Below are 23,857 nucleotides of genomic sequence, written 5' to 3' on the forward strand. Positions count from 1 at the left end.
AGCTGCGCTTTCCTCAGACACCTCCTCAAGTGCACCAACTTCAGGTGGTCCACCATCATCCCCATCTACACATGTTACGTCCATACTATCGCCACCTAACTCAGACGTATGAGGTGGTGTACCTGCGCCTTCTTGTTGTTGTTGCAGTAGTGGCTGGGAATCAGTGATTTCACCACCACCACCAAATAACTCCTGCGAAGTGTCAAATGCAGTGGATGTGGTGCTTGTTGTAGCGCTGGTGGCTGCGGGAGATGAGGTGTTCTGTGTTAAATACTCAAGCACCTCCTCACGATTTTGGGAAGTGATGGCACATGCCTTCTTCTGAGCACTGTATTTTGGGGCAGGTCCGCACGAAATCACAGCAACACCACCTTGCACAGCCACAGACCTGCCGGTGCCTGGTGGCCTTCCTCTGGGTCTGCCTCTACCTCTTCCTCTACCTGGTTTGTCCATTTTGTCCATCTCGGGAGTATGCTAGCTATATGCAGTGAGGTGGGTTCTCACTCAACACAACAGGTAGTTAGATGCAGTGAGCTGGGTTCACTGAACAGTAAAGGTACTTAAGATGCAGTGAGGTGGGTTCTCACTCAACACAACAGGTAGTTAGATGCAGTGAGCTGGGTTCACTCAACACAACGCTAGGTATATGCAGTGATGAGGTGGGTTAAGTAACTTCCACCTTCTTAACATCTGTAAGATTCGCCCTTTCCTGACCTCTGCCACCACCAAACTCCTCATCCATGCCCTCATAATTTCCCGCCTTGACTACTGCAATGCCCTGCTGTCTGGTCTCCCTATGACCCGAACAGCCCCACTGCAGTCCATCATGAATGCAGCAGCTAGAATTATCCACTGCTCCCATCGCTCCACCATGGCGGATCCCCTCCTTGAATCCCTCCACTGGTTTCCTATCCAGTCCAGAATCAGATTCAAGATACTGTGTCTGACCAACAAAGCTGTGCACAAAACCTGTCCAACCTACATTTCCGATCTTACTCAGAGGTACACACCTAGCCGCTCACTCTGCTCTTCCAATGAACTTCGCCAAACCGCCCCCCGCATCACCCAGTCCCATGCACGCCTCCAGGACTTCTCATGAGCTGCTCCAACACTATAGAACTCCCTACCTCCACCCATTAGGGCAGCCCCCTCCTTCAACATCTTCAAGAAAGCCCTCAAAACTCACCTTTTCACTCTGGCCTACTACCCCTCACAAGTGCTCTAAACCCACAGCTGAACTCTGGTCTCCTACCTCTCGTGTCCCTACCTCTCCCTTTAGATTGTAAGCCTTTGGGCAGGGTCCTCTTCCTTTTGTGTCCAACCTGATCATGCACCTCCATTACTGTGAACCCATGCTAGGCATCTGAGTGAACCTAACTTGCCTAATCTCCATGCTCCATCCAGTGACTGACTAAGCATTACCTTGTACTCATACTGTGCTGCATGATCTGATCTTTCTTGTATTCAGGTATTGTCATTTTGCTGTATGTCACCCCTAAATATTGTATGTATCCCTATTTATTGTCCAGCGCTGCGTAATATGTTGGCGCTTTATAAATACAATAAATAAATAAATAAGTAAACACAACAGGTACTGGGTAGTTAGATGCAGTGAGCTGGGTTCACTGAACAGTAAAGGTACTTAAGATGCAGTGAGGTGGGTTCTCACTCAACACAACAGGTAGTTAGATGCAGTGAGGTGGCCAGGTGGGTTCACACTCAACACAACAGGTAGTTAGATGCAGTGAGCTGGGTTCACTGAACAGTAAAGGTACTTAAGATGCAGTGAGGTGGGTTCTCACTCAACACAACAGGTAGTTAGATGCAGTGAGGTGGCCAGGTGGGTTCACACTCAACACAACAGGTAGTTAGATGCAGTGAGCTGGGTTCACTCAACACAACTCTAGGTATATGCAGTGATGAGGTGGGTTAAGTAAACACAACAGGTACTGGGTAGTTAGATGCAGTGAGCTGGGTTCACTGAACAGTAAATGCACTTAAGATGCAGTGAGGTGGGTTCTCACTCAACACAACAGGTAGTTAGATGCAGTGGGGTGGCCAGGTGGGTTCTCACTCAACACAACAGGTAGTTAGATGCAGTGAGCTGGGTTCACTCAACACAATGCTAGGTATATGCAGTGATGAGGTGGGTTAGGTAAACACAACAGGTACTGGGTAGTTAGATGTAGTGAGCTGGGTTCACTGAACAGTAAAGGTACTTAAAGAGACTCTGTAACATTCAAAAGATCCCCTGGGGGGTACTCACCTCGGGTGGGGGAAGCCTCCGGATCCTAATGAGGCTTCCCACGCCGTCCTCTGTCCCACGGGGGTCTCGCCGCAGCCCTCCGAACAGCCGGCGACTGTGCCGACTGTCATTTCAATATTTACCTTTGCTGGCTCCAGCGGGGGCGCTGTGGCGGCTTTCCATTCCGAACTACACAGAAATACCCGATCTCATTCGGGTCCGCTCTACTGCGCAGGCGCAGGAAACTTGCGCCTGCGCAGTAGAGCGGACCCGACGGCGATCGGGTATTTCCGTATAGTTCGGAGCCGACAGCCGTCAGAGCGCCTGCGCAGGAGCCAGGAAGGTAAATATTGACGTCACCGCTGCCCGGACTCCACGGAGGGCTGCAGCGAGACCCCTGACGGATGGAGGACGGCGTGGGAAGCCTCATTAGGATCCGGAGGCTTCCCCCACCCGAGGTGAGTACCCCCCAGGGGATCTTTTCATGTTACAGTTCCTCTTTAAGATGCAGTGAGGTGGGTTCTCACTCAACACAACAGGTAGTTATATGCAGTGAGCTGGGTTCACTCAACACAATGCTAGGTATATGCAGTGATGAGGTGGGTTAAGTAAACACAACAGGTACTGGGGTATATGCAGTACTGGGTAGTACAATGTGCAGCTCCCTGTCACACACACAGGTAGTCACTGAATGTGTTGGGCTGCTGGCAGTGGCACACACAATATCAATTAGCAAGGCTGTGCATGCAACAAAAGTGTCAGTTTGACACACAGAAAAAAAAATGTACAGGATGAGCTCTGAAAAGAGCTGTTGCTGGGTGCTTTAAAAGCAATAATAATCAGTCAGGAGCAAGCAAAGCAGCCTAGAACCTAACTAATCTGTCCCTAGGAGAAAAAGTATGCAGCAGCTGTCCCTTTCCTCTCTCTAGCAGGCACACAAGTGAGGCTAATGGCCGCCGGACCCTGCCTTATATAAGGGGGGGGGGGGGGTGCTCCAGGGCTTAGTGTAGCCTGAATGGCTACAATGTGCCTGCTGACTGTGATGCAGAGGGTCAAAGTTGACCCTCATAGTGCATTATGGGGCGAATCGAACTTCCGCAAACCCCCTAAGTTCGCCTGGAACCGTTCGCTACATCTCTAATGATAAATAGGAATAATAATTCTGCAGCAGCTCTGACTTTTTTTTGCATATTATTGACCATCCTTATTCACCTTCATCTCATTTAAAATTATCTTCACTTTCAAACCTTTTTTATTTAATTTGGAAATAGGAAATGGTCAGATGGAGCAAGATCTTGTGAGATGGGTGGATGGACTCTATGCACTCAAGCCCCAGATTCTTGACAACATGTATTGTCTTGCCAGCTTTGTAAGCATTTTACTGCAAAAAGAGAACATTTCTGTAGATTTCCTCGTTATCAAAATACCTTCCTTATTACAAAAAGAAAAAAAAGAACCACGCCACAATCCTTCCTTTTTTAACAGTTGCATTTTATTGAAATTTTATATGGAACATAGGGAATGAAATGTCAATGATGCTACTGATATATGTAAATGTAATTGTTTTTAATGCCCTATAAGGTCATCCTGTAGGTCTTTTTACTTTATTCTGTATTATTGACAAATGGAAAAAAAGAATATAAAAAAAAACACATTGCACACAAGTACAACTTCTTTCATAGGAGTTTGCTTGGTGGTCCAGTGCAAAGTTACCACAAAAAGTTCAGCAGATGTGGCAGATATATGCAGTTTTCAAGAACTAGGGTTCAGCTCTAATTTGTACCAGTTATTCTTACATAGAAATTAGTATTTTTGCCTCACTCTATAGTTCCCAAAAACATGATTGTTGTGAAAATTCGATATTTTTTTTAACTTTTTTTTTCGGCCCATAGACTTTAATGCACTTTGCAAAAATGAGTTCTCTCATGCCCACAAATCTTCTCAAAAAATCTACATACATTTGTCTGCTGGCTGTAATATAAAGAGTCAAAGTTTTGCTCAATAGAGCTTTATGGGGCGAATCGAACTTCCGGAAAAGTTCGCGTTTGGTAGGCGAACGCGAACCCCCGAAGTTCGCCTGGAACCGTTCGCCGGCGAACAGTTCGCGACATCTCTAGTAGTCACCCCCAGGCCTGATTACTGCCACACCTGTTTCAATCAAGAAATCACTTGAATAGGAGCTATCTGACACAAAGAAGTAGACCAAAAGCACCTCAAAAGCTAGACATCATGCCAAGATCCAAAGAAATTCAGGAACAAATGAGAACAAAAGTACTGTAATTGAGATCTATCAGTCTGGTAAAGGTTATAAAGCCATTTCTAAAGCTTTGGAACTCCAGCGAACCACAGTGAGAGCCATTATCCACAAATGGCAAAAACATGGAACAGTGATGAACCTTCCCAGGAGTGGCCTGCCGACCAAAATTACCCCAAGAGCGCAGAGAAAACTCATCCGAGAGGCCACAAAAGACCCCAGGACAACATCTAAAGAACTGCAGGCCTCACTTGCCTCATTTAACCACCTTAGCGGTATGGACGAGCTCAGCTCGTCCATCACCGCCGGTGGCTGCCGCTCAGGCCCTGCTGGGCCGATTTACTCGCTGTAAAAAGCAGCACACGCAGCCGGCACTTTGCCAGCCGCGTGTGCTGCCTGATCGCCGCCGCAGCGGCGAAAGAGGGTCCCCCCAGCCGCCCGAGCCCTGCGCAGCCGGAACAAACAGTTCCGGCCAGCGCTGAGGGCTGGATCGGATGCGGCTGACGTCAGGACGTCGGCTGACGTCCATGACGTCACTCCGCTCGTCGCCATGGCGACGAGCAAAACGAAACAAGGAAGGCCGCTCATTGCGGCCTTCCTTGTTACTGCGGATCGCCGGAGTCGATCAGAAATATGGGTTAGGAGCGCCCTCTAGTGGGCTTTCATGCAGCCAACTTTCAGTTGGCTGCATGAAATCGTTTTTTTTGTATTAAAAAAAAACCCTCCCGCAGCTGCCCTGGCGATCTTAATAGAACGCCAGGGTGGTTAAGGTCAGTGTTCACGACTCCACCATAAGAAAGAGACTGGGCAAAAATGGCCTGCATGGCAGATATCCAAGGCGCAAACCACTTTTAAGCAAAAAGAACATTAAGGCTCGTCTCAATTTTGCTAAAAAAACATCTCAATTATTGCCAAGACTTTTGGGAAAATACCTTGTGGACTGACGAGACTAAAGTTGAACTTTTTGGAAGGTGTGTGTCCCGTTACATCTGGCGTAGAAGTAACACAGCATTTCAGCAAAAGAACATCATACCAACAGTAAAATATGGCGGTGGTAGTGTGATGGTCTGGGGTTGTTTTGCTGATTCAGGACCTGGAAGGCTTGATGTAATAGATGGAACCATGAATTCTACTGTCTACAAAAAAATCCTGAAGGAAAATGTCCGGCAATCTGTTTGTCAACTCAAGCTGAGCGATCTTGGGTGCTGCAGCAGGACAATGGCCCAAAACACACCAGCAAATCCATCTCTGAATGGCTGAAGAACAACAAAATGAAGACTTTGGAGTGGCCTAGTCAAAGTCCTGACCTGAATCCTATTGAGATGTTGTGGCATGACCTTTAAAAGGTGGTTCATGCTAGAAAACCCTCAAATAAAGCTGAATTACAACAATTCTGCAAAGATGAGTGGGCCAAAATTCCTCCAGAGCGCTGTAAAAGACTCGTTGCAAGTTATCGCAAATGCTTGATTGCAGTTATTGCTGCTAAGGGTGGCCCAACCAGTTATTAGGTTCAGGGAGCAATTTCTTTTTCACACAGGGCCAGGTAGGTTTTGAGGTTTTTTTTCTCACTAAATAATAAAAACCATCATTTAAAACTGCATTTTGTGTTCAATTATGTTATCTTTGACTAATAGTTAACGGTTTTTGATGAGCAGAAACATTTAAGTGTGACAAACATGCAAAAGAATAAGAAATCAGGAAGGGGGCAAAAAGTTTTTCACACCACTGTATACTGGGTCTCCTACCTATGCCTAGCTAACTACTGGGACACCTACCTATGCTTACCTACCTATACTGGGACTCCTACCTATGCCTAGCTAACTACTGGGACACCTACCTATGCCTACCTACCTATACTGGGTCACCTACCTATGCCTAGCTAACTACTGGGACACCTACCTACCTATACTGGGACTCCTACCTATGCCTAGCTAACTACTGAGGCACCTACCTACCTATACTGGGACTCCTACCTATGCCTACCTACCTATACTGGGACTCCTACCTATGCCTACCTACCTATACTGGGACACCTACCTATGCCTACCTACATACAAGAAGATAATAAGGTCGTTGCTTCATTGTGGACAGACCAAATTTGATCAGCTGGACAGTCACTGTTCTATCATTGAGCTACCACAGCCCAGCGACCATATGGGCTGGAAAACTGCCACGGCCTGCACTCTGGCCATGTTGCGCATCAGTCCAGCACGGCCGTCACTACGCAAACAGCTGTTTGCGGTGCATTACACAGTGAGTTTGGTGTGTCAGTGTGAAGCAGAACTCTAATTACACTCCCTGATTGATGTATACACATGCAAGATGTTTTAAAGCACTTTAGGCCTGCAATTTAGCATTCAATGTGATTTCTGCCCTTAAAACGCTGCTTTGCGTCACATCCAGATTTTTCCCTGGGACTTTGGGCATGTATCCCACTCCGCCATGCCCCCCTCCAGGTGTTAGACCCCTTGAAACATCTTTTCCATCACTTTTGTGGCCAGCATAATTTTTTCTATTTTTCAAAGTTTGCATCCCCATTGAAGTCTATTGCGGTTCGCAAACTTTTCCGTGAACCGAAGCTTCCGCGAAGGTTCGCAAACGGGGTTCGCGAACCTAAAATCAGAGGTTCGGCACATCTCTAATGCCATCACCCCAGAAAACTAAATCAGGAATCAGAAGTAGAACCTCAGCAAGATGAAGCTAACGGTGTATGACTAATGTCCAGTTAGTTTGCAGAAAGAGCAGCTGCTAGAAAGCATTGGAACGGCAGCAGTCCAGGTGCACAATGTCATCAGCAGGTGAATTAGAGTTGCAGATACATAATTATCCAAAAATGCTTGCAGAAAGCCACCTGTTTATGAGCAGAGAAGGTAGTACTGTCCTCATGCATACTGTCTACAGCAGGCTTTCTCAACCAGGGTTCCCTGGAACTCCAGGGTTCCTTGAGGACTCTGCAGGGGTTTCTTGGCATTTTCCCCCATCGTGGGGGGAAGTATAATAGAACACACCATAATAGGTGGTATTGTAACAAGAAGCACTAAATTGAGGCGTTAGGAAACAGTATAATGAGTGGCAGTGTAATAGGAGATAGTGAAATTAGCAGCCTAACCTATTTAAAGACCATGCCTCCTGAAAAATAAATGTAGGGGTTCCTCAAGACCAAAAAATTGTTTGCAGGGGTTCCTTGAGATCCAAAAGTTATTTACAGGGTTCCTCCAAGGTACAAAGGTTGAGAAAGGCTGGTCTACAGCATGTGTGGCAGGGTCCTTAATACAATACAATACAATACAATACAATACAATAACATTTCTATAGCGCTTTTCTCCCATAGGACTCAAAGCGCTTAGGCTCTCTCAGATTCAGTAATTGGTAGTAGGATGAAGTATTCACACAACAAAAGTTATATTTCTGCAAATGCCAAACTAAACAGGTGGGTTTTCAGTCTGGATTTAAACACGTCCAGGGATGGAGCTGTCCTGATCTGTTGAGGTAAGGAGTTCCAAAACGTAGGGGCAGCATGACAGAAGGCTCTTGGACCAAAAGTTTCCAAAGGGACTCTGGGTATGACTAGATTATTAGAACCTGTGGATCTGAGAATGCGGGGATTGCTACGTAGCTGCAACATATCTTTCATGTATTCAGGACCTAGATTATTCAGGAATTTAAATGTCAGTAAGCCGATCTTGAATAGGACCCTCCATTCTATAGGTAGCCAGTGAAGGGAGTGCAGGACTGGCGTTATGTAGCAGTGACGGGGTTGGTTGGTTAGCAGTCTGGCAGCAATTTTCTGTATCAGCTGTAGGCGGTACAAGACCTTTTTTGGAAGGGCAGTGTAGAGAGCATTACAGTAGTCCAGTCGGGATGTGATGAAGGCATGGACTAAGGTTGGCAGATCTTCTGGGGGGATGAGGTGCTTGATTTTTGCAATGTTCTTCAGGTTAAAATAGGATGATTTAACCACAGCAGAGATTTGAGTTCTGAAGTTTAAGTCCCCATCAATTAGAACTCCCAGGCTACGCACATGATTAGAGCTGCGTAGATCCGTGACTCCTATTCCCAGTGGTGAAGACTGCAAATTAAGTTGTTTTGTTATCATGCTCTGCCCTCCAATCAGAAGGACTTCAGTTTTGTCTGCATTTAGTTTCAGCCAGTTGTCATTCAATCATTGCTGTAGTTCACGTAAGCAGGCGTTTATAGTTCGAGTTGGGTCTGTCACACCAGGCTTGAAGGAAAGATATAGTTGGGTGTCGTGTGCATAGCAGTGGTATGTCAGGCCATGTTTTTGGATTAGTTTTCCAAGCGGTATCATGTAAATCGTGAAAAGCAGGGGAGAGAGGATTGAGCCCTGGGGCACCCCATATTTAAGTGATACAGGGGTGGACAGGAAGGGTCCCATAGATACTTTGTGGGTTCTGCCACTCAAGAAGGATTGGAACCACTGAAGAACTATGCCATCAATGCCGCAGTATTCCTGTAGCCTGTTTATCAAGATGTCATGGTCAACTGTATCAAAGGCTGCAGAAAGGTCTAGCAGTATGAGGATCAAGCACTCTCCTCTGTCTCTTGCCATGAGCAGGTGGTCGCATATTTGGATGAGGGCAGTTTCAGTGCTGTGGTGTTACCTGAAGCCAGACTGGAATGGGTCATAACTGTTGTTTTGTAGGATTTTGGCTTCTAGCTGGAGGTAGACAGCTTTTTCAATTAGCTTGCCCAGAAAGGGGAGGTTAGAGACAGGTCTGTAGCTGGTCATTGCATCAGGGTCCAGGGAGGGTTTTTTGAGGAGAGGCCTGATGATTGCTTCCTTCAGTAAAGCAGGAAATATCCATGATTGTAAGGAACAGTTAACAATTTTGAGGAATACCGGTACGAACAGGTCAGGTCGGGGCAGTTCAACATGAACTGTGTTGGGCCAGGATCCAGATCACAGGTAGTTAGGCGGAGGTGAAGGAGGATGCTTGATGTGACTTCTTCATCAATTTCTTTGAAGTTTGACCAAGGTGTTACGTTGTCTCTGCTAATGGTTTTCGGCTCTATATTAGGCTCAGATGCTGTAAGTTGGATCAACCCCCTTCACCCCCCCCCCCCCCTGTAGTTTGGTACTGACCAGAAAGGTAGATCTTGAAAGCATGGATCTCTGCCCCCTAGCTGACTTATTCTTACATGGCTTTTTTTATTAGATGGTAGTACCTTACAGGGGCGTTGCTAGCACCAAAGTGTCACGTACTCTGGATTACGGTCATGAAATGTAGACACAATCCAGAAATCCAATTCAGAGAACAAAAACTGCCTGACTCGCATTTCACGGTCAAAAGCCGCTTCCTCAGAGGCATACCATATATTCAAATATCAGGCATAAAGATATAAAGTGCATGTCAACCCGCAATCTGTGATACTGTAATTAAGAAGATCCACCATGAATCTGTGCTGTCCCCCACAAAGAAAGAGAAAGCCATGACAGTACTTGCCTCCGGCCGTTTGGTATCCAGATTCTGCAGACATCTTCCCTTCCGGGCTTCTCCCCTAGTGTCTGAGAATAAATGTGATGCTAGAGCTCCTAGCATCTGATTCTCAGATGCTAGGGAGAGAATAACCAGCTACAAACTGACTTGCAGCATGTCACCATAAAACCCAGCATGCCCCATAGAGGCACCACAGCATCCAGCATGGCTGTGGTTCCTCAATGGTGGACATGCTGGGTGCTGTGGTGCTTCTATATGGGCATACTATGATGCCGTTATGGCGGCATGCAGGGAGCTGTGGTTCATCTATGGGGACATGCTGGATGTTGAGGTGCCTCAATGAGAGGCCCATGGGAGCATGGGAGGGGGTCCACTAGAAGGTCAGGGCATGCTATGGGGTACTGCCAGATAACCTGGCGGCAGGCCAACCCGCTCAGCAGAAAGCCAGACCAGTCCGCACAAAATCCAAGTAACTCTGCCTAGTTATGTTTAAGTGACACTGCCTATTTATGTGATATGCTGAACTTTTGTTTTTTTTGTATTAATGGAGAGTGGGCTTCATCCAACATTCTGCTGGGCAGGCCTACTTTATTTATTTATTTTCTTGTTGACTGGCAGCCCTGCTAATCTATTTGACCGCAGTAGTGTCTGAATCACACCAGAAACAAGCATGCAGCTAATCTTGTAAGATCTGATGATAAGGTCAGAAATATCTGATCTGCTGCATGCTTGTTCAGGGTTTATGACTAAAAGTATTGGAGGCAGAAGATCAGCAGGGTTGCCAGGCAACTGGTATTGCTTAAAGAGACACTTAAACGAAAAAAATATATATGATATAATGAATTGGTTGTGTACTATGAATAATTACAAGAAGATTAGCAGCAAAGAAAATATTCTCATATTTTTATTATCAGGTATATAGTGTTTTTTCTAACATTGTATCATTCTATAATATGTGCAGATTACACAACACTCAGCATTCAAAATGATTCTTTCAGAGCAGTCTGTGAACTTATGACCTCTCCTCTGGCAGAGAAAAAGAAAATTGTTCACTATGGCCTAGTGCACACCAGAGCGTTTCGGCTGCAGTTTGCGATCCGCTTGTGGGTGCGGATCCGCTAGGGGTAATGTATTTCAATGGGCTGGTGCACACCAGAGCGGGAGGCGTTTTGCAGAAACGCATACTCCCGGGCTGCTGCAGATTTTGGATTGCGGATGCGTTTCTGCCTCAGTGTTAAGTATAGGAAAAACGCAAACCGCTCTGAAAAACGGCACTTCAGAGCGGTTTGCCAGGCGTTTTTTGTTACAGTAGCTGTTCAGTAACAGCTTTACTGTAACAATACATGAAATCTACTACACCAAAAACGCTTCCCAAAACCGCAAAATGCTAGGTGAAACGCTACATAAAAATAAGAAAAAGCGTTTCAAAATCTGCTAGCATTTTGCGGATCTGCTAGCGGGTTTTGGTGTGCACCAGGCCTAACAGTTGAGATAATAAAAGTCAGAAAACAACCCTCTCCAGGACTTTGAAAGTCGTAGAGCTGAATGGCTTTTTTACATAGAGATAACAACAGGAGTTTCTTAACGCTTCCTGTACTGGAAACAATTAGACTGATGTATCTGATCTTAATGTTTTATTTCTTAGCTGTACTACACATACAAATCATAATATCATAATTATTTTTTTTTGCTTCAGTGTCTCTTTAAAAGGAAATAAATATGGCAGCCTCTATTACGCTCTTCACCCATGACCACACCCACAGTCTGGAGTGTGGCCACACCCATTTTCCATCTGGAGTGCCCAAAAGTGCCCCGGATTTCTTAGGATCCTAGCAACGCTCCTGGTACCTTACATTTCCCCTCCCCATTCTCTTTGCAAAGCTCCCTTTTCAAAACGTTAGGGTCAAGGAGATTTCTCCACCTACACATGCCCAGAAAAAAGAACTAAGGCTAAATCAAAACAGGCAGTTTATAGTGCTTTCTAGCCACCCTCTTTAAAGGGTACCCATGGTGATATAGGACACGATCAGATGGGCGTGTATGTACAGAGCCAAACATAAGAATATATAATACCTAAATACTGCGCCACAGTCCACAGAATTTTATGTACATCAAACTTATCACCAGTTTCTGGGATCGCTGCAGGGAATCCAATGATTAATACAATAGTTACAATACAATACAATAACATTTGTAAAGCGCTTTTCTCCCATAGGACTCAAAGCGCATAGCTGTGTCTCAGATTAATACAGGGTTTCAGGCTGGGTTGTGTTACAGAGGAGATAGTCAGATGTTCATGAATGCCAGACTGAAAAGGTAGGTTTTCAGTTTAGACTTAAATGCTTCCAGGGATGGGGCTGTCCTGATTGGGTGTGGCAGGGAGTTCCAAAGTGTAGGGGCAGCATGACAAAAGGCTCTGTCTCCAAAGGTTTTGAGGTGGACTCTGGGGGTGACCAAGGTGTTACGTCCTTTTGATCTAAGATTGTGGGGGGTGTGATGTAGTTGCAACAAGTCCTTCAGGTATCCAGGGCCCAGATTGTGCAAGGATTTGAATGTCAGTAAGCCAATCTTAAACAGAATTCTCCATTTTATGGGTAGCCAGTGGAGTGAGCTCAGGGTTGGTGTTATGTGGCAATGGCGGGGTTGGCTCGTTAACAGCCTTGCGGCGGTATTCTGTACTCATTGCAGGCGGCGTAAGTCTTTCTTATGCAGGCCTGTGTAGAGGACGTTGCAGTAGTCTAACCTTGATGTGACGAAGGCATGAACTAGGGTTGGAAGATCCTCTGAAGGAATTAGGTGTTTAATCCTTGCAATATTCCTTAGGTGAAAGAAGGAATGTTTCACAACAGCTGAGATTTGATTCCTGAAGCTTAATTTCCCATCAATCAGTACTCCCAGGCTGCGCACACAGTCTGAGTTGTTCAGGTCTGAGCTCCCTATCCTTAGCGGTGTTGGTTGAGAGTCGAGACTGGAGCTGCTTTGCTGTTGAGCCCTGGCCCTCGATAACAAGAACCTCAGTTTTGTCAGCATTAAGTTTTAGCCAATTATTATTCATCCACTCCTGAAGCTCAGCTAAGCATGCGTTTATTTGTGGAGTAGGGTCTGTGACATCAGGTTTGAATGACAAATATAGCTGGGTGTCATCAGCTATATTACTGCTGCTCTCTCCAGAACCTGTTAGTTACAAATTATCAAAGTCTATATTGTAAAGCTACAAATGGCTTACAAAAGTCCTCAAAGTTTCAATTAGAATAGTTTGTCCATGCTTGGAATCACTGCAGAGACTTCAATAATCAGCAACACTGCTGTGCTCACCACTCCTGAAAAACATACACAAATCTCCACATAGGGTGATATCGTTCAGACTGTCAATATACAGCACACCACCAAAAGTGCCCTTGTGACATGTGAGGGCTAGTGCCAAATAGTTGCAGTCCCACACCCCTTCTCCTTATATGCTCACCGGATTTAAGCCACCTCAAGTCTCAGGTGGATCTTAGGCAGTACTCAAATGCACATCATAGTAGTGTTAATCCTATAATAAAAATATCTTGACATATGGTAATACTGTTCATATAAATTCAAACTGATCAGCAATGTCCCTCTGTGCTTTCACTCCATGTGGTGATGCTCCCACTCCCTACACAACAATCTGCTCACCGGATAAAGCCCACCTCTATAGACAAGTGGAAACTGCGCTCAATAATGCCTTCCGAACAAATTCTCCCACTCTCATCCACAAAGCTTAACCTCTCCTAAGGTCCTTTTAATCCAGTAAAAATCTCAATAAAACACATAGTCACAAGGGCACTTTTGGTGCTGTGCTGTATACTATTGACAGTCTGAACAATATCACCCTATGTGGAGATTTGTGTATGTTTTTCAGGAGTGGTGAGCACAGCAGTGTTGCTGATTATTGAACTCTCTGCAGTGATTCCAAGCATGGACAAACTATCCTAATTGAAACTTTGAGGACTTTTGTAAGCCATTTGTAGCTTTACAATATAGACTTTGATACAATATTGTAACTAAAAGGTTCTGGAGAGCGCAGCAGTAAGGCCCCGTTCATATCACGGAACGCAGGCGCGTTCCGTTCAGAACACAACGCACAGGAACGCACGTCATGTGCGTCTGTGCGTTGCGTGGCTGATCCCATTCACTGAAAGTGAATGGGACAGCCACGCGTTTTGCTAGGAAACGCGTGCAGCATGCGTTCCCGGACCGCACAGGTCCGGAACGCATGCAGTGTGAACATCAGACAGTGCACTCTATGCACTGTCTGATGTCGTGCTTGTCGGCCTCCCGCACGCGTTCCCGAAACGCGGACGGGAACGCGTGCAATGTGAACGGGGCCTAATATTGAACTATAAGAATAAATAGGCTGCGTTTCTTTTTCTGCCTGAAAATGTTAATCTTCAGGCATGTATGTGACAGTTTCTCTCTTGTTGGATTAAAGGGTTAAGGCTTGTACACACACCGTTCTACAGGGAACGTTGGGTCTGTCAGACCCTCACTCTGGGCGGGCGTTCCAGCGACAGTACAGCGTGTGTACAGTCTGTCTGCAGACTGATAAGGCTGTTTCTGAACGATCCGCTCAGCCCGAGAGACTGTACACACGCTGTACTGTCACTGGAACGCCCGCCCAGCGGGAGGGTCTGTCGGACCCATCGTTCCCTGTAGTACGACGTGTGTACGAGCCTTAATCCTCACTGATATGGAATTACAGCCATGAAATGTTTTCCTGCAGATAACAACTGCTGAGTACAGGTGACCGATAAAAAAGGTCAATAGTGCATATATTTTAGCCGATTAGCCACCCAACAAAGGTAAATAGGGTCTATCAGAAGACAACTCACCCATTTGCCAGATATGGTGGCTGCAAGCAAGATGTCAAGGTTCTTCAGGCAACATTAGTAGAAGATGTATAGCAACTCACCTGTCTTATCCATCCCCTACCTACTTTAATATCCAGCATGTCACTATATGCCCCCATCTGCTAATATATCCTGTTTTTCCCATGTTTATGTAACCAGTTCAACTCATATTTGCACCCACTTATATTTTAAAATGTATATTTTCAATGGCACATCAAAGTGTAAGAACTGAAAAGAAAAAGGCATTAGATGTAAGCCAGACCACTTACTAACGTGCTGTAAAGCCCTGTTCACATTACAAACGCGGACTGCCATGCATGCGGAACGCAACGCATGTGAACGTACGCCATCCGCGTTTGTACGCGTTACGTGGCTGATCCCATCACTGAAAAGTGAATGGGACAGCCGCGCGTTTAAGCAAAATCTGCGTGCAGCAGGCGTTCCCGGACCACACAGGTCCGGAACGCATGCAGTGTGAACATCAGACAGTGCACTCTATGCACTGTCTGATGCCGTGCCTGTCGGCCTCCCGCACGCGTTTCCAAAACGCGGCTGGAAACGTGTGCAGTGTGAACGGGGCCTGAGCCTGTTTCCTCATGCACGAAAGCACATCTAATCTAGTTCTAGTGCAAATTTAACCCTTAATGTGTTAGTTTTGCAATATTTAAATTTTTTTCTGAAATTATAGTATTATGATGAGGTCATTGTACTGTTTTAAGATTAGTATTTACATTTAGGGTTCGATAAAGTGTATAATGGTTAATCTGTAGTTTCAAATATTCTTATAAATGACCCTGATAATCCCACCTATTATTCAACAGGCAATGCATAGCTTCAGAAAGGAAACTATTAAGATGTGGCACAATTCTGAAGGACGTTCGCTCAGGGCCGGGCAGACACTGACAAGGCTACAGCCTCTGGGCGCTGGTCAGTGATATAATTGATGGGCGCAGCCGCAGGTTCGGATCCTTCCTTGTCTGCCCGGCGGCTACTAACTACTCCTTCTGATGGCCCATACTCACGGGCTACATGTGTGTTGCGGCGGCAGGTCACCCGTGAGTATGAGGCTCAACACGGGTGCGCACCCCAAACCGTCGCTCATTGCTGCTGTCGCCGGGGCGATTGGCGCGGTCAATCGCCTGGCGACAGTTGCCGCCGCAACTTCGCCGTAACTGTCGCTAGTCCGTGTGAGTATGCGGACTAGCGACAGCAACCTCTCGCCAGAACACAGACGTTCCGGCGGCGGGGGAGAAACGTCGGCGACAGCTTCCGTCGCACAGCTGATCCCTCTTCCGCGTGTGTACGCGGAGGGACCTGGCGACGAGCTGTCGCCGGCCTGTCGCGCACACGCTCACGTGTGCTGGCGACAGGCCACAAATGTAGCCCGTGAGTATGGGCCATGAGAGTAGTTAGTTTCCATGGCAACGATAATGCCGGCGCCGCCCCCGCTCTCTCCAGCCACCGCCGATGTCGCATACTGACTACACTCTTCCTGGCTGCCCCCGCCCTCTGCTAACTTTTTTAGGGATCTCTGCTGCTCATCTGCTACACTGAGCTAACCTCTCCCCGTCCCCTGCTGTCTGTGTCAGCCTCCTATGAAGCTCATGTGTCAGCCGCACTGTCATCACAGTGATGACAGGCACGGCTGTGGCATCATGTTGCTAGGCAACAGCAGGAAGCCAGCATCTGCTCTAAGGGAAGTGGGGCTGGCTTCCTGCAGAGTTGCCCGTTTACAAGACTTGCTGCACATGTGAGCTGTGGCTGGACTGGACGGGGGGAGGGACCCCCTGATAGCACTCAGCCAGACAGCAATAAAGGTCATGCCTTTGCCCTTTGGATGACTTAAGAGAGGGACCCAACTGTTGTCACATGGATGCCTGGGATGAAGTAGGTATGGAGGGGGATTGGGGTTTTGAAAGAGTGTGTGTGTGTGTATATTTTGTGTGTGTGTATACTGTATGTCTGTGTACTGTATGTCTGTATGTGTACTGTGTATACTGTATGGCTGTGTGTGTACTGTGTGTGTGTATACTGTATGTCTGTGTGTATACTGTATGTCTGTGTACTGTGTGTATGTACTGGGCGCGTGTATACTGTGGAAGTGTGTGTACTGCACGTCTGTGTACTATGCGTGTGCATGCACTGTTTATATCTGGGTGTAGGGTGGAAGGAAGCAGCGTGAAGGATTATAAGCACAGAACGGGGGGGAGGGGGGGAGACGCACTTTGAAATCTCAGCCTCTGGTGCTGGGTAACCTTGTCCCGGCCCTGCGTTCGCTACAAAAAGTTACTTAAAAATATTCAGCAAGTTAAAGCGGAATGAAACCCAGCATTTCTACTTTGCTCTAATAGATTATTTACAGCATATTATATACAACCAGCATTTTTTTTCTACTAGAACTGCATTCAAAGGGTTAACACAGGCTTTTTAGCCCCATCTACACGATACGATTTTTGGTGCGATTCGATTACGATTCTATTTACAATCCGGTTAAATCCGGCATGTCTGATCGTGAGTCGATTCAATTTGATTTGCCATTGTTTTTCAATGGCAAATCGAATCAAATCCCGATCGGACATGTCTAATTTAATTGGATCGTAAATAGAATCGTAATCAAATCGCACAAAGAATCGCATTGTGTAGATTGGGCTTTAGAAGCTCCCCTTCCAGCAGAGCTGGCGCTTCCGAAACTTTACATAATGTTATCTAGTGTTTAATTGTATCAAGTCAGGAATGTAAACAAAGCCTTCTCTCATACCACGGGGTCTCACAAAGACAGTGAGACAAGCAATAAATGCTTTCTGATGCTTTCTGATTAAGTTAGAGGATGAATAAAGCAGTTATAAATAAAATGCAAAGTCAGCTCTCAGGCCCAGTGCACACCAAAACCACTAGCAGATCCACAAAACGCTAGCAGTTTTTGGTGCGGATTTCAGACATTTTGCCCAGTGCACACCGAGTGGATTTGGATGCGATCCGCCGGCCACATCCGCCTGTAAATCCGCTTGGCTATTGTATTTCAATGGGCTGGTGCACACCGACGGTTTGAGGTTTTTAGCAAACCGCAAATGTGCAGCAGGAGGCACGTTTGCGGTTTGCTACACGCCGGTGTGCACCAGCCCATTGAAATACATTAGGCAAGCGGATTTACAGGCAGATGCGGCCGGTGGATCGCATCCAAATCCGCTCGGTGTGCACTGGGCCTCAGAGTAAAATTAGTGTATTTTAGGAATGTATAATTTCTAAATAAATAATACTACTTATGCACAAAAGCAAATATGCTAACCATATGGCATATAAAAAGTAGAAAAACATGTTTTTATTGAATGTTATGTCAAGGTTTTATACTGCTTTAAGTTCATTAAAAACTGTACTATGTTGAAAGTAAATTATTGAGGAAAAAAACAAATACCACTATGCCAAAATTACAAAACTGAACTTTATTTGTCTTGAAATGGCTCAAATGGCAAAATATAAATCTGGGTAGTGGAATCAGCCTGTACATTGTTTATTGAAACCAGAAGCTTCATAATACCACACAGAATAGCTGCAAAGCAATTTAAAATACACATTTCTTTATACACAATGGTGGAGGGGCATTTTGCAGATAAGCCAAATGTATAACAATGCAGCCTACCACCCTAACAGGAAAAAAAAAACACCAAAGCACTTCATAGTTAATATTTATTAGACTATGGGACGACAAAAGAAAAATAGTGCAAAAGAGCAGCAGCTGTCCAGAGTAACCAATAGTTACACAGTTAGTTCGGGTTAGAAAAAACATGTTTCCTTGTTTCACTGATTTTAATAAAGTCATTGGCTGTTCTGGGCAGTTGCTCTTTTTTTTTGTTTTTTTGCACAAGTTTTCTTTGCACTTGTCTTGACAAATTAGACCCGTTGCTTGATAAGCTGCTTTCATTAAAGGGTACCTGAAGTGACACGTTGCTGAGGAGTTAAAATGTGTGTATATAAAGTGCCATTTCTGCTTAGAACTGGTTCGTGTTCTCTTTTTATTTGTATCACTATAACTGTTAAGCCAGGTCTATATCTTTGCAGTTAAGAAGTACAATCCCCATTATCCAGAAATCAGGCAACCAGAAGTCTCAACTAAACGGCATGCCTGATGGATAATGGGGACCTTTTTGGGGGGCTTTTTTGGGGTGTTTGCAGGCTGTAAAATACTTACCGAGCCTCCTCTCGGGCTCCTAGCAGCTTCAGGCACCGGTTACGGAAGCCAGCGCATCACCTGACCTGATGCAGGTCAGGTGACATACCGGCTTGCATGCATGGATGAAGCCGGAAAGCCGCTAGGAGCCCTCCAGGAGGTGCAGGAAGGCTGCTACACGCTGCTGGAGGCTCAATAAGTATTTCAGAGGGGAGCTTTGTGCTTTTCTGGCCGGTTGCTCAAGCAACCCGCAAACACATGTATCCAGAGTCAGGCGATCCCCGGTGGTGGCGGATACTAGGGACTCGGATTCAAAAGGTCATATGTCTGTGTGTGGGCTGACTACACAGAAGTCATGGCAGTGAGACAGCGAAATCGTCAAAATCATCAAAATTTTTAACTCTTAAAACCACTTAACAATATGGTAATCCAGGAACATTCTATATAAGATAAGTGCCTTAGATACAGTTGCTTATCTCATCAGTTTATCTTCATTTCAGGTTCACTTTAATGTTGAAACATATTACAAAATGGCTGGCTCCAGTGTGCCAAGGCACCATGTGCACTACAAAGCATTAGTGGTCAAAATCCTTAAGAGAAAAACAGGAACTGTCACAGTAAATACACAAAAAGGCCCAGGCCAGCATCTCCACAGTACTGCAGCCTGGACATGATATCTGCATGGTATATGGTTAGAGAAACTGACATCTACTGTACATACACTTGACAGCTGGAAGGTTGATTTTTTGTTTTTGGTTTATGATCACATTACAAATTTAAAGAAGGTGTACACCTCTGAAAAGAGGTACTTTCTACATTTTTAAATCACTAGTCTAACCTATTGCAAAACCAGCAGCTTCATCATATTGCAGAAATAAATTCATCAGACAAAAGGTTGTCATTATCCAAATTAATTTTAAAATAGAAACAAACTAGTAGAAGTGTTAAAATGTCTTCCTAAAGGTTTTACCAAATCAGTGTAGAGAAACTTATGTAAATAAGCCATGAGTGGATAATTCCTCAGAGGCACTAGCCAAAAAAAGCAAAATGTAAGCATTTGTGAGTGGAAGCTCATGTTCCAATGGAGCAGTGCAGCATGCTTGTAAATGCGATTACAAGTAGACTGTGTTGAAAAGTTAGGTATCAAGCCTGTTCAGATCCTTGGACTTTTATTCTAGGTACACGCCTTACAATTTAGTGTTATGCTGGGCATACACGGGCCGATGCGCCCTTATCAATCGAGCTGCTGATGGCTCGATTGATAATTTTCGACTGATCCGATGACCCGCCGGATCGATACCCCGCTCGATCCCCGCGGGCGGACAATAGCGGGGAATCGAGCGGAAGATAAGAAGCGCCCGGGTGGACGAGTGGAAATCGATCCGGCCGAGAATCGTGCGGGAAATCGTCCGGAAACTCAAATCGAAAAACGATTGAATGGAAAATCGACCGAAAAAACGCATCATGTGTACCTAGCAATAAGTGTACTATGGAAACTACATTTTTATAGTTTTTTTTTAATTTTTACAATACCCCCTTCCCCTCCACCCCTCTCCCTACATTAACACACACACACTTCAAAATAAAAATCTGCTCAACTCAATGTGTGTAAGTGTGAAAGTGCACTCATGTGCCCAACCCTGACATAAACATTATATATGCATGTATATATAAATTAATATATTACATTAAAAATTAAAGATTCTTTAGTGGATGAGAGCCAGACAATTGATGTAAGCTGGCTGTAGTGTTCAGTACAGCATGATTAAAAGTGTGCAGTGTTCAGCACTAAAAGATTAGCTATGCAAGAAAACTAATGTTGGTTTGGTTACATTTTACTACCAGTAATATATATGAAATAAATGCCCTACAAAGGTTATCGCATATCTTAGCTACAATCAAGCTAAGCAGTGTGTAGCTTTTAGACATTGCTGAATTGGATGTCACAGGTTGCATACACAGTACAGAATTTCAGAAGTTCTAATTACAGTAATCTCGCTTTTTTAGTAGTATACAGCAACTTACGAATGCTTTGGCCTTAACACAGATACTTAGACATATTCAGAAATTCCTAATGCAATCAGTGTACAGTACGTTTAATTTTACTTTAAAGCAAATCTGAAGTGAAATGGTCATGAGGCATGAGGAGATCTTGTCGATGGGGAGAGATCAGGGGTGTGGAGATAGATTTGGGCATCATCAGCATATAGGTGGTATTTGAAGCCCAGGGAGATGACTTTGCCGATGGAGGAGGTGTAAATTGATAACAGTAGGGGGCCCAGAACAGAGCCCTGTTGGGGGACTCTGACCAACAGAAGGGTGAAAGTTGAGGAGGAACCATTGAAAGAGGTTGAAAAGAGGTGATCAGAGAGGTATGAGGAGAACCAGGCTAGGGCGCTGTCGCAGATCCCTAAGGACTGTAGGGATTGAAGAAGGAGGGAATGGTCACCTGTATCAAATGCTGTGGAAAGGTAGCAGGATGGAGTAGTTTCCTTCAGCTTTGGCAAGGTTAAGGTCATTCAGACAATACTGCAGCCAAATAGATCAGTGGGCTGCCAGGCAACTTGTATTGCTTAAAAGGAAATAAATGTGGCCGCCTCCACATCACTCTCACCTTTGGTTCACTTTAAAGCAGAGTTCCCCAACCCTGCTGCCCTCAAGCCCCACCAACAGTACATGTTTTGCAGGAAACCACACACAATCACAGGTGAGATAATTAGTGTTGCAGCAGAACTGATTAAGATGAACTACTTCTGTGGATTTATACAAAACAAGCAGTGTTGGTGGGCCTCGAGGACAGGGTTGGGGAACACTGCTTTAAAGGACCACCATCTAAAAAATCGTAACATTTAAAATGCATCTAAACACATACAAATAAGAAGTATGTTTCTTTCAGAGTAAAATGAGCCATAAATTACTTTTCTCCTATGCCACTGTTGCTTACAGTAGGTAGTAGAAATCTGACAGAACTGACAGGTTTTGGACTAGCCCATCTCCTGATGGGGGGATTCTCATGGTTTTGTTTAGTTTCAAAAGCGCTTAGCGAATGGCAGTTGCTCTGTCCAACTGCCAAAAAAAGTGTGTACCGAGCAAGGAGACTGGCCAGCATCATTGTATAAATCCTTTCAGGGAATGTCTTTAGAAAGAATAAAAGCCTTGCTGAGAATCCCCCATGAATAGATGGACTAGTTCAACACCTGTCAGTTCTGTCAGACTTCTACTACCTACTTTAACCCATTCAGGTTCCATGGTTTTCACGAGAGAAATGTTCACCTCCCATTCATTAGCCTATAACTTTATCACTACTTATCACAATGAACTGATCTATATCTTGTTTTTTCCGCCACCAATTAGGCTTTCTTTGGGGGGTACATTTTGCTAAGAGCCACTTTACTGTAAACGCATTTTAACAGGAAGAATAAGAAAAAAATGGAAAAATGCATTATTTCTCAGTTTTCAGCCATTATAGTTTTAAAATAATACATGCCTCCATAATTAAAACTCACGTATTGTATATGCCCATATGTCCCGGTTATTACACCGTTAAAATTATGTCCCTATCACAATGTATGGCGACAATATTTTATTTGGAAATAAAGGTGCATTTTTTCCATTTTGCATCTATCACTATTAACAAGTTTAAAATAAAAAAAAAAATAGAAATATTTCATCTTTACATTGATATTTAAAAAGTTTAGACCCTTAGGTAAATATTTACATGTTTTTTTTTTTTTATTGTAATGTTTTTTTTTATTTATAGTAAACATTTTATTTGGGTAGTTTTGGGAGGGTGGGGGGTAAACAATAGATTTATAATGTAAATGTGTGTTGATTTTAATTTATTTTCATTTTCAGGTGTAGTATTACTTTTTGGCCACAAGATGGCGGCCATGAGTTTGTTTACATGACGTCACTCTAAGCGTAACACACGCTTAGAGTGGCGCATCAGGAAGGGAACGGCCAGAAAAGGCGCAGCTTCCGAGAGAAGCTGTCGCTTTTTCAGCGGGGGAGAGGAATCAGTGATCGGGCTTCATAGCCCGATATATTGATTCCCTGACTACCGAATCCGCGGCCGGGAGTGCGCGTGCACGCGCGCGATCGGCCGCGGGGGCGCGCGGTAGCGCACATGGTTTCTGGACGTAGTTTCTACGTCCAGAAACCAAAATAGGTTAAGGGATAGCAACATATGAGAAAAGTAATTTATGGCTCATTTTACTCTGGAAGAAATATGCCTATTATTTGTATAGGTATACATTTTAAATTTTATGATTTTTCACGTTAGGGGTCCTATAAGTTAGTTGATATGGACCACATGGTTTTGAAATGGAGACTTGACCCATAGACTTTATGTGGTCACGTGATGTTACACCTCTGCTGATATATTACTGTAAAGTTATATCTGCTGGAATAAATTATTTCTAAAATTCATTTGTGAAAGTTGTAACCTGTAAAGTCAATATGAAAAAGACATTTCAGAATACAAAATATAAATGCCTCAGAAGGAAACAAAGACTATGATAACAATATGAAAATCTTCTAAGCCTGCCTCACGCTACCAAAAAAAAAAAAAAAAAATCTTCCCTTTATGTCATAGTTTAGAAAATGTGTGTTCTCTTCATGCCCACCTTTGATCCAGAAATAAAACAGCAATTAAAAAAACACCCCCATTCTATACAAATCAGAAAATATCAGTACTAGGTATTTAAATTGTAAAATAAGATGTGCACTACAAGATTTATATAATAATCAAAATTCTCAGCATTTATTATGTCAGCTAAACAGAGACATCAGATGTGACAGAAAAAAATCAAACTGCTGTCAGAGGACAATAGGAGATTTTTGATACCGCAAAGTTACAAG

General features: G+C 44.5%; 1 long non-coding RNA gene across 3 annotated transcripts in view; it reads left to right on the forward strand.

The window, feature by feature from the left end:
- The first annotated feature begins 16,541 nt into the window (after window positions 1-16,541).
- Window positions 16,542-23,857, forward strand: part of LOC137518482 (uncharacterized) — a 52,043-nt gene continuing 44,727 nt past the window's right edge. For 2 of the 3 annotated variants that reach the window (XR_011020831.1, XR_011020833.1), the window contains exon 1: window positions 16,542-16,719. This is a non-coding gene — a long non-coding RNA (uncharacterized lncRNA). Of the gene's footprint in view, window positions 16,724-23,857 lie in introns of all 3 variants that reach the window. The other variant, XR_011020832.1, reaches the window with a different exon arrangement.

This window comes from Hyperolius riggenbachi, chromosome 5 (genome assembly GCF_040937935.1).
Source record: "Hyperolius riggenbachi isolate aHypRig1 chromosome 5, aHypRig1.pri, whole genome shotgun sequence".
Lineage (NCBI taxonomy): Eukaryota > Metazoa > Chordata > Amphibia > Anura > Hyperoliidae > Hyperolius > Hyperolius riggenbachi.